The sequence below is a fragment of the Apodemus sylvaticus genome, chromosome 3 (genome assembly GCF_947179515.1).
Source record: "Apodemus sylvaticus chromosome 3, mApoSyl1.1, whole genome shotgun sequence".
In the NCBI taxonomy this organism is placed as follows: Eukaryota; Metazoa; Chordata; class Mammalia; order Rodentia; family Muridae; genus Apodemus; species Apodemus sylvaticus.
This window is the reverse complement of record NC_067474.1, coordinates 54,445,175-54,462,320: the sequence shown is the minus strand read 5'-3', so window position 1 is coordinate 54,462,320 and position 17,146 is coordinate 54,445,175. Positions and strand designations below refer to the sequence as shown.

At 45.7% G+C, this 17,146-nt stretch overlaps 1 protein-coding gene across 2 annotated transcripts in view; it reads right to left on the bottom strand.

The window, feature by feature from the left end:
* The window catches only part of Aco1 (aconitase 1), a 56,358-nt gene extending 41,586 nt beyond the window's left edge, over positions 1 to 14,772 (bottom strand). Inside the window, exons 1-2 of one of the 2 annotated variants that reach the window (XM_052176239.1) lie at positions 14,618 to 14,772; positions 11,870 to 12,016 (exon numbers count right to left, since the gene is read on the bottom strand). The gene's annotated coding sequence lies outside the window, so the exon portion shown is untranslated. The remainder of the gene's footprint in view (positions 1 to 11,869; positions 12,017 to 14,617) is intronic. The other variant, XM_052176238.1, reaches the window with a different exon arrangement.
* Between the last annotated feature and the right edge of the window lie 2,374 nt (positions 14,773 to 17,146).

The following is a 17,146-nucleotide window of genomic DNA, read 5'->3' as shown; positions in this document are numbered from 1 at the left end:
ATCAATTGCTCACCTGTTCCTGTATCTACTGCCATTCCGTGAGGGCTGATTTCCTTAGCACTGCTCTGGCTTGCCCTGGGTGTAACACTAGTCCTCATCTCCCACCAGCCTGCAGAGCCAGGGCTTACCTTAGGATGGCTCCTGCAGGCACTGGGTTGCATGAAGAGTTCTTACTGCCTCCCTTTCCTTAGGAAGTTGGTAACTCTACTCAGAGACGTTAGAGGAGAAACGAGAAAGGAAGGACTTCCTAGTCACTGAGCAGAAGCGGGCACCAAGCTGAGTGCTCTGAGCTTCTCAAATCGTCTGTATGGAATCGCGTAACTGCGCGTGGGGGTGGGTAGGAACAATTTAACGCTGCTACTAAAAATCAACTCCATATCAAGTGGGTAATGGTCCTGAGCTGGTTCTGACTGTTCTCCCACACTGCGCTGGGTGGCTCCCCTGCATCCCTGTCCCTGAGCACTCAAGCGCACGCAGTACCGCACGTCAGCACAGCACACAACCGCAACCAGTGCTGCCCAGCAGGCATCTCAGCTCACATTCAAGACTGCTGTAAATTATGGTCTGCAGTCAAAGTCTTCTGTTCTTACAGAGTGATTTCATTACAGAAAATGAAAACTTTTAACATTTCTTAACTATTGTTCTCATAAATACCAAATGAGTGTACCTTTGAGTTGTAATGGATTAAAATGTTTGGTTTTTAAAAAGTGCAATTTGATTGCTAACTTGAGTTTCATTTAAAAAAAATCATGAAATGAATCTTGGATTAGGATTTCAGCAGAGTTTCTATCAGTTTCTGAGATGTCCCTGAGCATTTGCCATTTTGTACTGTATATTTATTTGAAGAAGCACTCTCAGCATCGGTGGTTATAAAATCAGGATACCAATCAGCTTCAACCCTACAGTATCAACTATTCAACCAAGATTTAATTCCTCATATGAAACAAAACAAGCACATTCATCCCATTAGTGGGCACACTTGCTTTTTCCTTAATAGATACTAAAATTATGGGTGTAAATATATAGTGTAATTAACACGTATATCACAGACTTATTTAAAGATACATTTCTTTATACTTATTTCAGTAAATACTTGGAGTCTATGCCTTTCTCTACACCTATACCCAGGGTTGTGCAAAAATCTCTCAAACAAAAAAGGGATCAGGAGGGAGATGTGTAAGGCGGCCCTTGTGCTGTCTTCCGCAGTCCTGGTGGGAGCTCCAGTGCAGCACACCAGCATTCCTACTTCACATCTGTAGGGACAGCAGCTCCGAGGATGCTACAATGTATTTACCCTAGAAGAGACAGAGTGAACTCTGGCTGTTCCCACTGCCCCACTCCACTTTGCGGGGATGAGGACTCCTGCTGTAGAAGGAATGCTGGTCCAACCAGGCTACACACCTGCTCCTGTCTGAAATCTCCAAGAACCAGCTCAGCACCGAATGGCAGAATGATTCTTCCCTCTAGCACCTCTTCTGAGTCACGCTTTCTCCAGACTCTGCCCATCTTTACTGAGCCACAGGTCAAAAACAATAGGAGCTATGTTATAGCAACCAAAAACTGGTTTTGCTTGGAAGTTGAGAAATAATCCTTCTCCATAAATCTGGAGGACTCAAGAACTGAGGGGCATCCAAGGCTCCACCCACATCACTATTCTTGGTGCAAACCTCCACACAGGAGGTCCCAGTGGTTTGGCAATTCCACAAGAAATCCCCAAACGACCACATTTCAGTGAGTAAGTAAGGGGAAGGACCTTTGGCTTGGGAATAGGTCCAGATCTAGCACAGACCCTAGGCACGGTTAAGTCCTTCTAGGTCAGCTCCTTTCCCTGGTCTAACTCTAACCCATTATTAACCCTCAAGAACTGCCATAGTCCCCCAAACTCCAAAACTGCTCAAGGTCGCAGCTTTGTCCTGGAATCAAACTGAGTGGCTAGGGGCCCTACTCCTTTTGAGTAAGCACAGGCTCCTGCTTTCCTCTCTATGGGCGCTTTCTCCCCTGTGGGTTTGCTCTGGCCTCTTTCCTCTGTCTTACCTATCTAATATGCATACAGGGACACTGTAAGACAGGACTGGGCCCAGCGAGTGAACTGTGGATCTGGGGAAGAGGCCAGCGTGTCATTCTGGTTTCTTCTGTGGGTAAGCAGGAAGAGTCGGCACGCATGGCAGAAGGTTTTAGGTTGCTGCCTTTTCTGTCTCCCAGAATGCAATGATATCACAGGCAGGAGGAAAAGCAAACAAGTAAAAAAGAGAAGAGAAAATAAGAAAACCTGGGCAATGCGACCAAGTTAAAGCAATCATTCAGAGCCCACCCTCCTCCGAGGCCTAGCTGACTGCTTGAGGCTCTGGAACACTCACCTCTGGCCACGCAGTGACAGCATAAGAGTTCTTACACAGGAGGATTTTAATAAAGGGGTGTCTGCATGAGGTGGGAGGCCCTTCACTGTACCTACCCCCTGGAAGTCAAGTTAATTATTTGATAGGAAAATGGCTCAAAGCTGACCTACTATGAAGTGATAGCTACATGAACTGTGGGGCAGAATTCTCACAGTACACTCTGCACAGGAGAGTGCAGGGTACAGACGGTGAGTTTTTAGAGGAAATCACAACATAAACCAACGCCTAAGTATCAGGCACAAATATCCTAATCTGAGATAGACATATAAAGGCAGAGCCATGCAGATAAGGAGTTCTGAGTTCTCGCGGTCTTGCTGGTAAGTGCCCTGTGGCCCCAGTGTGGGACACCTGTGGGGATCTGGAGCCTTCACTCCTGCTTTTCCTGCATCTTGTTAACCCTCATCACACCTAGTCTCACCCTGACCTTGCCTGTTTGCACACATCACTAAACAGTGTTGCACCTTTGAACACGGCGCTTTAGGGGCCCCCTAATCCACTTAATAAACAGTTGGCTGTCAGTTCCTAGAAGCAGGAGAGCTAAGTGAAAGGATTTTACATCTCTGCTTCCCCTCAAGCACCCTGGAAAGGTTTCATTACTGTTCTTTCTTGCCAGCAGTGAACACAGTTGCAGAGACCAGACAAGATAATTTGTTCTTACACTTTGCCAAGTTTCGAGAGATAAAAAGCAACCTTTTATTTCCTTAACAGCTAATAAAGTTAAATATTTCTGATTTGCCTGTTAGATATGTGTCTTCATTTGTAAACTGCTTATCTGCCAGTAAGGGCAAACTGGGTGACAAACTGAGGTGGCCTCTGGTGACCAAAAGTTCTCATCTCCAAGGAATGTAACTGAGATATTAATATTGATAAGAGTCCGTGCTGTAACCCCAGAGGGAATGGGACAGCCCTTGCTCCGAGCCTTGATTTGAGACGCAGACTCTAGATTCACCCTTACATAAACAAAGCTCTAAAATGTGTTGCACAATTGGCTCTGTGCTTGCACAACTGAGAGCCACTCTGCCAACAGCAGCAAGAAAAGAGTCTCATTGGTTAAATGGTGAGCAAAACTCCTATCTAGACCAAGGTGCTTTGCTATGTGTGGGCCCAGATTAAAACCCCACATCCAAGCAGCGATCTTACAAGAGGGTTGTGAGAAAAAGACTGAGTACTGTTTATGAATGGGGGCCAAACCACCGCCCTTGCTTGAAAGGCATGTTGACCCATATTCTAAGCAGCATCAGGACCAAAGGGTGCATGCTGGTTTTGTCCACCAGAGACATATTTATTTAGAACAACCTGCCAATGATCAGAGTAAAAAAAAAAAAACAAAGCCAAGCAAGCAAGCAAACAACCAAAGAGAAACAAATAAACAGGCTGCATCTTCTTCTTCTTTTTTTTTAAAGATTTATTTATTTATTATATGTAAGTACACTGTAGCTGTCTTCAGACACACCAGAAAAGGGCATCGGATCTCACTACAGATGGTTGTGAGCCACCATGTTGTTTCTGGGATTTGAACTCAGGACCTTTGGAGGAGCAGTCAGTGCTCCTAACCGCTGAGCCATCTCTCCAGCTCCAGGCTGCATGTTCTTGACTGGCTCCATCTCCACTTTGACTAGGCCTATGTTACACCTTGATATCAGAGTTGAGTCCTGTCAAGCTGCCTTATGTTAAAGGGCCCTACAGTCAACACTACCTACCCTTGCATCCTCAGAGGAGGAAGCGTAACAGAACCCCCCTGGTAGTGGGGTGAGTGCAGAGTTTGGGGCTTTTAGTTTTTGTTTGGAGGCAGTGCATCAGGTTCTTGGGAACTGCATGTTCTGTACAAGGCTGATAGGGCAGGAATCACAGACAGCACACCCTCAGGACTGCTCACCTGGGACACGCAGAGATAACAAGGGCAGATGACAGATTAATAGTCTAGGTGACGACAGGGAGAGGTTTCCTCGGCATTCCTTGCCCTGTGGCCTCCTTTCTTCACAGATGGTTCTGAACGCATACAGCCTGAATGTTCACAGCTCTCAACTCCAAAAGTCAGTTCAGGGTTTACTTCAGCTCACTGGAAAGACAGCTATGCTATGCTCCATTTTTTTCTTTCTATCTAAAGAGAAGTTAATTGGTCCTATTCCCAAACTGGCTGGTGTGTAAACATTATACTATTTATAAACAACTTTTTGTTTAAAAAAAAAAAAAGCAAGGATGTCTATGTAAGCATAAACACCAAGTTCAGATGTCTCCAAGAAGGCAGACTCACCATGGCTTGTCCCCAGTGCTAGGAAGGCTGTGCTGTTTGTCAGGGGGCTGTGCGTGCACAAAGGAAATGGATTTCCTCGGAAACAGGGTAACTCTGATCCTTCCAGCTATTTGTAAAAGTGATTTCAACTGAATGAAAACCTCTTAACTTATAACTAAAAGCTAGGGTCTGTGTGTGTGGCATCTGTAACTAAATGACTTAATGGAGAAGCCAGTACAATGACCTACTTTGGGAGAGATTAGAAGACCACGATGACTACGATGTCACAGACAAGGCCTTGGCAAAAGCAATGGCTCTGTTGCAGTCAGCCTTGGGGCAGGACAGACAGCCCAGGGATTAGGAGTGCTGACTGTTCTTCCAGAGGACCTGATGTTGATTCCCAGAACCCATGTCACCAAACCACATCCAACTCCAGCTCCAGATGATCTGATGCCTGCTTCTGGCCTCTGCAGGCACTGCATTCACACACACACACACACACACACACACACACACACACACACTTCAAAAAAAAAAAGAAGAAGAAGAAGAAGAAACTTAAGGTGGTGTACATCTTTAATACCAGAATTTGGGAGGCAGAGGCATGTGGATCTATCTGAGTTCAACACTCGTCTAATCTACATAGTAAGGCCCTGTCACAAAAGAACCAAACCAAACCAAAAATTCCCAAAACAAACAAACGAACAAACACAACAAAGCAGTTGCCAGCTCTGGCAGCACTGTTTTCTGGAGCAGAGCTGCCATGGAGCTAAGCACCCCTCTCTGAAGGCCTGTACCAGGCTGGTTCTTCTTGGTACATTGGATGTTATTTATTGGTCTATTTCCTTTCAATCTTCTGTCTTATCCTAGGTAACTGACCAGAGCAAGCCATCTATTTCTAGAGTTTTACGTGACTATGAAACAATTAGTTTTCATGTAGGCGTCTGACATCTCTGTGGCCCACTTTACAAAATAAGTCAGATCTCAGATCTAAGGTAAGGTTAGACAATGATCTAGAGAGTCCTCTAAAAACAATTTCTGGTGCATATATTCAATAGATACTTATATTAATTGATTTAGAAACTGTAGTAGGTCCGAGGGAGACACCAACAAAGGCACAGGCAGAGCTCCTGCCATTATAGGCCAGTATACACAGACTAAACAAGTAAGTGTACATGCTGAATGTGGGGTGTGGACCATGCTCTTTGTAAAGTAGAGCAAAGGCAATAGGCAGCTCAGGGGCAATGGGAAGGAGGGTCAGGTGACCCAAGATCCCTCACTGAAGCCACCCAAGCAGAGAACCGAAGGCACAGCTTCTACAGGAAATTCTCAGGTAAGGCATGAGAAACCTGCAAGAGGGTGATATCTCATGTAAAGGCCCTGTGGTAGAGGCCTACTGGTGGGGCTTGGGGACAGCATGGGGGTGATCGAAGACTAGAGGGCAAAAACCAAGCTGGACATATAACAGGCTACTTGGGGCTTTTCAGCCACTGGAATGGGCTTTGTAGAAACAGTTATACATTCCTGGATGTCCATCTGGTTTACATTATAAGCTCTCAACAAAAAAATGTTAGTTAAAAGTTGATGAGGCAGGTACTCAGTAGGAAAATATCAGGTTATAATAAAGATGTGGTTCCTTCCTGAGTCTAACAGAACCTTTGTTTCTTTTTAGTTCATTACTAAACAATACTGGAAATTCTGGGTATGCATCACAGAAATGATCATGTAGTACTTAGCAGATGTACCCAGGCTCTGTAAATGTGGTCATGATCTGGGGGACAGGGCAGGCCACAGCAATGCCTGACAAGTTCTTTCCCTTTCGGGGCTTCCCAATCCTGAAGTGGGCTGTGTCCGTACCTGTATCTCAAAGACAAAGAATTAACCAGATTAACTCATTTTACCTTAGCTGAAGCAAATCAAAATAACAGAAGACTCATTTTATTTTTAGTATCATTGGGCAGTTAATTGAAACAGTTTCACAAAATGTTGCTGAATTTCAGCATTTATAGATTGTGGAGACATCCAGGAAACATCCATGGGGCAGAGAACACTAGTGCAGAAAGCAGAGCTGCTCAGACAGAGGTCAGGCTCGCAGCCAGCCTGCCTCATTCTCAGCTCGGGAAGGCAATCCTCAACTCCTTTGGGTATGTGCATCTTCACTCTGTAGTTTCTTACGGTCATTAGTGGGCTTAGTAAGTTCTGCCCGCAGAGACCCCAGTGGGGTCTAGTGTGAGTGAATGTGAGTGTGTATATGTGAGAATATATGTGTGCGAATGAGTGTATGTGAGTGTGTGTGTGAATGGGTGTGTGACTGTATGTGTGAGTGTGTGTGTGTTATGAATGTTACTTTATTTCCTCAGATAATGCACTGAGATAAGAGCCGTACCAGATCTGTGAGAACACACAGCTGGAGATGAGCTCAGAGCATTTCGTTCTCTGTTTCTGTCTCTAGGTCTAGGCCTGGATGCGTCTAGCCTCTATACAATCTAATCTTCCAAGGTGACTGACTCAATCTAGCCTTTCTTGGCTCTTACTGAGTTTCTCTGCTTGGCCTCATTCTAACTTTGGCAGTATGTTCTTTTTTTTTTTTCTTTCTTTCTTTCTTTTTTTTTCCCCAAGACAGGGTTTTTCTGTGTAGTCCTGGCTGTCTTGGAACTCACTCTGTAGACCAGGCTGGCCTCGAACTCAGAAATCCACCTGCCTCTGCCTCCCAGAGTGCTGGGATTACAGGCGTGCGCCACCACCGCCCGGCTTGGCAGTATGTTCTAATCTTCTGGCTCCTTATTACTCTCTGGCTTGTTCTGTCTTCACCTGTGCCTAACCTGTTCTCTCTGCCACCTGCCATTGTAAAATGGTCTGGCTAAAGCTGCCACACTTTCTCTTTGCGCTACGCTTAAATACTCTCCCCTACAGGTGCTGTTCTTGTAAGAGTTGGGGATATCCTGTCTCTGACTCATTCTGTCAAATCTTTCTCCGATTCATCACTTTGTCTGCTACTCAATTAGACATCACTTTCAAACATGCCTGCTTCCTTCTACAAACTAAACTTACCTTCATTGTCAGGGATTAAAAGAGTCCAAGTGTGTGGGCCACATGTGTCTTAGGATAATGTGACCTAATATGTTTGGAGAAAACATCACCAAACTACAATGTCTCCTGATGTGAGAGAGGGAACTGATGGGATTCACTTGTGCGCTTGCTGAGGCCCAGAGGTGGTTGGGGTCAGGACCAAAGCTGGGAAGCACAGTAACAACATTACAGACCAGAAGGGGCTACAGCTCAAGGACGTGTGGGTTGTCACTGCAGTGTCAGGCACCTCAAAGCGATGATAAAATCCTTTAGCATCTCATCCACAAGGTGCCACTCTCTTATAGGTGATAAGACAGTCAGGAGGGTTAGGTCACCTGCTGAGGCCTCTGGGTAGTAACCTAACTAGGACCTTGCCACAGATAACTCTCTTGCACCCAGGATGCAACCACAGATAGGCAGAGTCATTTCACACACAACTATCCAAATTAAATAGTGTTTGAAAAAACTAAGTTCACAAATAATCTTCAGATTATAAGTCATCTGTGTGAGGACCAGATAGCCTCAAGCCCCCTAAAATGTCCTTGATTTTGGGCAACTCTGAAAGGATGGGTTGATGTGAATAGTAAAGGCAACAGTAGCAGGAAGGTAATGGATTCCTTATCTTTGCTAATACAGGGAATAGATTAATTAAATGTGTCTTTGTTAATACAGGGAACGACAACCTGAATCCTAAGGCTGGACAATGGAACCCATTCTTGGAGGTTCTTGACCAAGTCTATTGACTGCTCTTCTTTTCAACCAAAGATTCAAACTAGTGAATCACGTAGGAGCCAACTTAGAATCATGCATAGTCATGAACCATGTCATAACTGTAACCTGTTCTGTAATGCTAACACACAAAGGATAGGAGGACAATGAATAATCAGTGGCCCATACGAACCATTTGTAGTGGCGTCCAAGACAAGTCAAACAAAGACAAGCTTCCCCAAGCTGCCTAAAGGTCAGGAGTGAATGAGAAAAGTAGGGAGAGTTATATCTGCAAAGTCATCAGAGTGCTTGGGGAAACTCTTGACGGCAAAGTCTAAAGAACTGCTGTCTCAGACAGTGAGATGTCACAATGTAGTTAATAAAGCATCCAGTGGTAAGCACCAGTGCTGAGTTGCTCTGACATGCAGTGCTTAGCAAGGTGGTTTCATGGCCTTGCAACTTTGCAACATTTAATCCCCAATTCTTTGGTTTCTAGTCTGTGCTTTAGTTTGACTATCCCTTAGGGCAGTAGGCAAGAATTTCTTCTATCTTCTTAAAGAAGATTAAAGAAACATCACTTTGTTTCTTTGCAGATTTAAAGTCACAGTATCTGTCTATACATCTCTGTTCACATTCCAAGAAATACTGGGATAATGAATGAGTTAACACATTAAACACCGTGCATTCTGGGAGCTCTATGACATGAGTCTATGATGAGATTGTTACCAAATTACTACATGAAGTTTGGCAGGCTAGAAAAGTAGCCTATTCCTCTTACTAAAGATTTCAATCTATACTTTAAAACACATGTATTAAACAGAGCCAAGAAACACTCTCATCCAATAAAAGGGATCCAAGAAGATATGGATTTTTAAGTGTTTTCCTGGAGTGGGAAGAAGCATCCTTGCTTAGACAGGTCTAAAGGCAGCAGATATAGATGTTAACTTTTTTTTTTTTTTAATAAGGAAAGCAACTCTTAAAGACTTTCAAAAATCTATGCAAATGAGATAAAATCTACTCAGCTGTAGGCAATGTCTGAAAATGTCTCTTTTACACTTGTTTTATTCCTCCAATTGATTCTTTTAAATATATTTTTATTTAACACATGAGGGGTTTTGCCTGCATGTACATGTGTGCCCTGTTTGGGTGCCTGGTACAGGTGGAGAGGCCAGAAGGGCATTGGACCCCCTGAAAGTGGAGTCACTGATGGTTGTGAGCGATCATGTGGGTGCTAGGAACAGGTCCTCTGGAAGATCAGCTAGTGCTCTTAAACTGCTGAGCCACCTATCCAGCCCCCTCCACTATCCAGCCCCCTCTACTATCCAGCCCCCCCCCCACTATCCAGCCCCCCCCACTATCCAGCCCCCTCACTATCCAGCCCCCCCCACTATCCAGCCCCCCCCCACTATCCAGCGCCCCCCAGGGAGTCTCATCAGCTCACTCTGCACACATTTCTTGAGGCTCTTCTTTGCAGTAATTACGAGGTACCACAGGAGAAAAGAAGATAAAAAGACACACCTTTTACACAAAGCTTACAACCTAACAGAAAAGACTGACATAAGCACACATTTAATTACAGTGCAGTAAGGGCCAGAAGGAAGATCAGGGCATAATACCAGCCACAACTGGGGGGAGAGGAAGGCTTTAGGAAAGCCAGAGTTGGCTCAGGCGAGGGAAGAGCAAAGACCGGAGAGTTCAAGGTGCACAGAGGCTCCACCTGGCTCACACGAGACAACTGAAAGACAGACAAACAACAAAAGCACCACAAAGAAAGGTGTGTGTTCTTGTTGTTGCTAATTTAAGTAGCTGAACATGAACTCCTGGCCTGGGGAGAGGTGAGGCGGGAGGAAGAAGGGTGCAGATGAAATGAGACTGGTCACTAGGTAATGCCAGATCACCCTCCTCCCCACGCTCTTGTGTGCTCCTAATTTCTTACTAAAATACTTCAAAATGAGACATTGAGTGAGTGAGCGAGAGAGGACAGAAAGGCAGAGACAGTCGGGGGTGGGGTGGGGGAGAACCCAAAGGGGAGGGAGGTACCCAAAGGATCCAGGAAGATGGTCAGCTGATGGCACTAAACCTATAAGGGACCTTCTAAGCTCCCAGTCAAGTGGACAAAGGGTCACAGCAGGCTGGGGTGTGTGTGTGTGTGTGGGGGGGGGGGTGGTCAGCACAGCACAGCGTGACTCCAGTGTCACTGTGCCCGGTTTCAGTTCCCAGTGCCTTGTTCCCCTCTCCTCTCTCCAAAGCTCTGCAGCCAGGCAGCACGTTGGTAAGTCAGCGTAAGAATGGAGCAACTGTTTCCTTCATGTGTGACTTGTAAGACAACTGCAGAGATTAGCTTTTATCACAAGCAAACTTAGAATATACTTATGCTGCAAAGCTCTAAGAAACAAGATTGAGGAAAATCCAAAACCCAAGTTAACCCCATCACCAAGAGAAATCCATTCATTACTGTGGCAAACCCAGTTTCTTTACCCACATGCACACACTCACACACACACACACACACACACACACACACACACCCATGAGCACATATTCTTGTTTTCTCTCCTCAAAAATAGAGGTCACAGGAAAATACCCATTTTAGACTTTTTAATATTAAAAACTACATACCAGATCTTTGTGACACCAGTGCAGGGGTTTGCATAAGGGCCCATCCATGAACATTGTACTTTTAGCATTTCTTATATATTGAAATGTTTTGACTTGAGAAGAGGGTTTGCTCTGAATATTTTGAGTTAATAGATCAAGCACCATGACCGCCTGCGTGCCACCACGTTCCCGGTTACGGTGACAATGAACTAAGCCTCTGAAACAAAGCAAGCCCCAATTAAATGCTTTCTTTTCTAAGAGTTGCCAGAGTCATGATGTCTCTTCACAGCAATAGAACACTAAGACACTTATCTTATTTGTGTGTGTGTGTGTGTGTGTAGAAGCATTCTTACCAAAGAAATCACCGCATCTCCCTTCAAAGGCATAGGCTGTTCGAATTTACTGTTTTGCTTTAAGTTGCAAAACAACCTATGAATCTGAGAGGACAGATGAGGTTCTTATATCACAAACACTAAGAGGAGAAAGGCTCCTGATTTGTTTTCATCCTATTCTTCCTCTCAGAAATGACTGTTAATAGTTTAGTGTTTTCCATTTCTGAGGCTACTTTAAATTTCTAGGTGTGAGATCACATAGGACTACAACGTGTGTATGCACACAGGTAACAAATATGCACATACCTATGGTATGTGTGCAAACATGTATGTATCACACACATAATAAATATTATAATATACGTGTGTATGAGGAAGGTTTGTCCCCGCCCCTGAAGTTAGGATAGCTGCTAGAGATACTGCTGGGTTTGTGCCTACAGTCAAAGTCTGCACTGTATTAGAAGGCGGGTCCATCTGTCTCAGTATAAATCCCAGATGGCGCCAGAGAGCTGGGAACAAGGATTCTCACTCACTGTGCACACCACGCCATGGAGTCCTTCTGTGAACAACCACTTTGCCTTCTTCTATGACTGAGTCTAAGTCCTCTGTAGCCTCAGCTTCCACACACACACATCCATCTTGGAGAGTCCAGTCCCAGAATTCCTGAAGAATCTCCTTTTCTACACAGAAGATATTTTTGAGACAGGGTTCCTCTTCACATTGTAGTATATGAGTTTGTAAACTATAGCCCAGTACCTGTTTTGTAAATAAAGTTTTATTTGAACAGATACGCTCCTTTGCATATTTTAAATACAGCCTCCCCACCCCCATCTATCAAAAATTTGGAAGACTTGAATAAAACACCCCATACCTAGTACCTTTGTTCAGGCTAACAGGTCTGGTTTTGAAAAAAAAAAATAGAGAAAAGAAGAAACCAAACAAATTAAATGCACCCTGGCTCCAACAACAGCAGCAGTGTGCTGGTAAATGTTTAGTAATTTGTTCCCTGGTAGAAAAAGCTCATACATGACGTGCTGGATGATTTCCATGTTGTAAATAAATATTCTCATTATGGCCTATTTCAAGTTATAGAAATGTTTTAACACTGCAGAACACAGGGTTGAGAAGAAACATGCACAAACACTAGCATAAATCTCTCTCAGGAAACCATGGGTGCTGGGGACATCTACTAACAACAGCCTAGTTGTAAAATCAGACACTAAGGCTCTGAGAGAACAAGTAACCTCCACAAGGCTGGGCCAAGAACGGACCCAGGTTGGAAGGGGTGTTCTTATGCAGACTCTAGCTCCCTCATGAGGAGGTGTCTCCTCCTAAACGGCAGAAGAATGAAGGAAAAAAGACTAACGATGTTGTTTGCCGGGCACATGGTAATAAATACTACTTATTTGAATTCTCATCTTCACATGTAGGCCTCTGCTTTCCTTCCCATGTACTTTTGATGCACACTTTACAAGCAGGTATGGCTTCTCTTACATGGCTGTGTTTCATGTACACATATAGACCGGAAATGATCTCAACCAAACAGTAGTTACCTATGCTCTTGACTGTCAATTCCAGACAGGCCCTTCATCTTTTCAAATCATCAATTTCCCAAGGTCCAGAAGAGTTGGGGAATGGCATAAATATCTACTCAAGGGATGACGGAGGGAGGCTCCAGCGTCACCGCGAATAGCAAGAACACAAGTGCTCAGAGTTTGGGTCCCAGCCCCCTTTGCCCAACTGTGGGAGCAACAGCATGTGTACAAATCATGACTAATGTATCACCCAAAGGGCTGAAGCTGCTCAATCAGAGCACAGAGAGGATAAAGAAATCTGCTTGCCTTGAGACATATATTTTTTGATAATATGTATATAACTTCTATCTCAAATTTGTGTAGACAGCATGAAACAAAGGGACGAATCTGATGCAGGGTTCCATCTATCACACACTGGCACACTGGGCGACTGCTTTCTAGTGGCAGGGTAAGGACCACACACAGAGCTCACCAGGAATCCGGAGGTGGCAGAATTCAGACTGGGACACACACGTCAACAAATAAATCCAAGGCTAGAAAGCCCAAACAGAACTGAACGTAGGGGAAAGGAGGCAAAAAACATGCCACCTGGTATTTTAGAGATGACCTCTCAACTACTCGGTAATCTTACAGTAACCCTTACACATTTGGCATGGTCTGTTCATCCACACCTCCCAGAACCCACAGGGCTGGTTTCAGGGTAAACCCGATGCTTACAAGGATTAAATCAGCAGGCATAGAACCAACCAAAGCACACACACACAAACGTCAGTCACCCAGAGTTACCACCACGTGTGGGGATCTCGTACTCGGTTCTAAAGTCAGAGGTTAACTTGCTCCGCGGTGCTGGGTGAAAGAATCACCACTTGGCAAACCAAGCGGCAAACCCAGTGGCAAGCACCGGCTAGTTGAGTGGTTCTTAAGTTATGCTGCAGAGAACTACAGGTCCAGCTGTTGAAAAGTGGTTCAAAACCACTTTTAAACAATACAACGTTACATTTTTCACCAATATACTTAAAAGACTTTGGAAGCTATGTGAGGTGTCATACTGCAACAGGCTGAGTGTCTTCTTCTAAGCAGAGATTTGCAGAAAGGTCAAACAATGCCATTCTTAATAACAGTGTTTTGGAAACTACAGGATTTTTAAAAATGTTAAATATAGTTGGTATATTCTGAATTCATAGGTATATTAAGTGTCTATACGTTGTATTTATACACGGCAAAAAAAAAAATCAATAGGTCCAGTACATATAACAAAGGTTCCTTAGGCACGCGGCCGGTTCTAAATCTAAAAGTTCGGTAACTTCTGCTTGGAGACTGTCACGCGTGCTGCAGGGAGATTTGCGGTTCCAGTGCACTGGTCTGGCTGAGTAGTAGAATCCCGTTCTCCTTGGGTTTCTCAATCACCTCGGACTCTATGCCCAACCCTTCCCCTGAGGGGTTTTTCATCCTCACCCCACCTGCCTTCGCCGGGTGTTGGGGACTCCAATCTGCCGGGCACAATCGCTCCTTTCTATCCCGTGGGCTGGGCCTGGCAGACTGACACCCCGGCGGAGCGGCCCTCACACCAAGGCGAGAACTCCCGGGGCGCCGAGTCGAGCCACTCCCAGTCCAAAGCGACGCAGGCAGGGGAGCGGGCAGAGAGGTCACCCCAGGAGCCAGCTCCACGGCCTCCCTCCCAGCTCTCCCCGGGTCTGCACCGTGGGAAAGGCCTGCACGGACGCCCCGGGGCCGCGTGGTACTCACCGCTCACAGTGGGGCTCCCCGAGCACACAGGCGGGTGCTAGCAAGGACCCAGGCCGACTCCGCGCTCCTCCCACTGAGCGGTCCTCCGGACGCTCCAGCAGCGAGGCGGGACCGGTGGGAGAGCGGGCCGGAACCAGCTGCGGCAGCAGAGGGGCGGGGCCCGGGCTTCACTACGCCCCCAGAGGGGCGGAGCCTGGGCACCTCCTCCCTTCCGAAGCTGCAGGGTTTTGGCTGAGGCTTGCAGTCTGGTGCGGGTACGCCCTCCCTTCCGAACCTTCCGATCTTAGCAGACGGGCGGAGTCTAGGATTTATTCCGCCCTAAGGCCCAGACCTGACTTGAGGTTGCGGCCAAGGGGCAGAGCTTGGGAACGCCTCTTCTTTCCAGAGCCTGAAGGCAGGCCATACCGAGGGACGAATCCCAGGCCCCTACATGGCCAATCCAGGGGACTTAGGTTGAGGGACTGGGCACCATCCCACCCCTAGATCCAGAGACTCTTGGCCACGGGCCGGGGCGGAGCCTGGGACCTGCTCCTTCCCTCTGTGTACCGCCCAGGCCCCTAAGGCCCGAAGCTGACTGCCATTGATCTTCGTGGCTCCTCCCCGTAGGCGGGAGACACTGGGCTCCGGAGCAGCGTCCGGCTTTGCTAGTGGCTCAGTCCCAGGAAGAGTAGAGCTGATTTCTAGGCTTTTCCTCTTTTGGACCATGGAGAAGGCTGACCGCCGCGCACGAGGGGCAGAGTGTGATATGTAACTGCTTGACTAGCGCAGGGAGCCAGAAGAAAGGAAATAGTTAGGATTTCTTTTGCTGTGATGAAACGCCATGACCATAAAGCAAGCTGAGGAGAAAAGGGTTTTTCTGGCTTACACTTCCAGTTCATTGGAGGAGGTCAGAACAGGAACACAAGCAGGACTGGAACCTGGAAGCAAGAGCTGATGCAGAGGCCGTGGGGGTGCTACTTACTGCCTCGCTTCCCATGCTTTGCTCGGCCTGCTTTCTTTTAGATCCCGGCATAGGAATGGCACCGCTCACCTTGGGCTGGGCCGTCCCCCATTGATCACTAATTGAGAAAATGCCTTACAGCTGGATCTTATGGAGGCATTTTCTCAACCGAGGCTCCTTCCTCTCTGAAGACTAATTTGTGTCAAGTTGACACACAAAACACCACCTTTTAAATACTTGGTTGTTAAGTACTCATTTCCTGAGTGCCTCAGTACACTGCATAATCAATCATCTCCCGCTTCCAGTGTCCCCGCCTCCTCCACATTATCCTTCCTTAACTTCCTATTCCTACTCCAATTATTGTTTAGTTTTAGATTTCTTCGTGAGGATTTAGTTCTTTTGGGTTTTTGGTTTGATTTTGAGTAAGATATTCATGGACCCCAGGCAGGCTTGGAGCTCGCTGTTCGGTGGAACTCCTCAGACCTTGGACTCCCTGTAACCACCTTTAAAGTGCTGGGATGGCAGGTGTGCCCCACCACGCCCAGCTCTTGTGAAAAGTCAGTTTCTCTGTTTTCACTTGCACAAAGCACTTGAAGTAGACCACAACCGTCCGTAATGAGATCTGACGTCCTCTTCTGGTGTGTCTGAAGACAGCTACAGTGTACTTACATTTAATAAATAAATAAATAAATAAATAAATAAATCTTTTTTTTTTTAAAGACAGGACCTCAACATTTCTGCAGCTTACACAGAATGCAAGATTTCTATATATAAAACTTTACTTCCAGAGGACCCTGCTATACCACTCCTGGGCTTATACCCAGAGGATTCTCAGGCATGCATGCAATAAGGACACATGCTCCACTATGTTCATAGCAGCCGTATTTATAATAGCCAGAAGCTGGAAAGAACCCAGATGTCCCTCAGTGGAGGAATGGATACAGAAAATGTGGTATATTTACACAATGGAATATTACTCAGCAATTAAAAACAATGAATTCATGAAATTCTTAGGCAAATGGTTGGAACTGGAAAATATCATCCTAAGTGAGGTCACTCATTCACAAAAGAACACACATGGAATGCAGTCACTGATAAGTAGATATTAGCCCAGACGCTCTGATTACCCAAGACACAATTAACATAACAAATCATTCCCAAGAAGAAGGAAGAAGAGAGCCCTGGTCTTGGAAAGGCTTGATGCAGCATTGTAGGAGATTACTAGGACAAAGAAGTGGGAGGGGGTTGATTGGGGAATGGGCAGAGGGAAGAGGGCTTATGGGACTTATGGGGAGGGGGGAACCCAGAAAGGGGAAATCATTTGGAATGTAAACAAAGAATATAGAAAATAAAAAACAACAACAAAAGAATAAAACTTGTTTTTAGCCTACAGCAACCCATTAATTATAGCACATGCTGTCCACGGATCTAAAGTCTGAGCTGTGAGACTGAGTGGGGGTTCCGTACATGCTTAGCAGTTTAACCTCTCAAGTCAAAGTGAATTCAGAGATATGATGAGCTCTAGATGAGAAGCTGAGGGTTCTGCTGCCCAGATTGTTTGGAAATTCCGTGAGGGTCTCTACATTGAG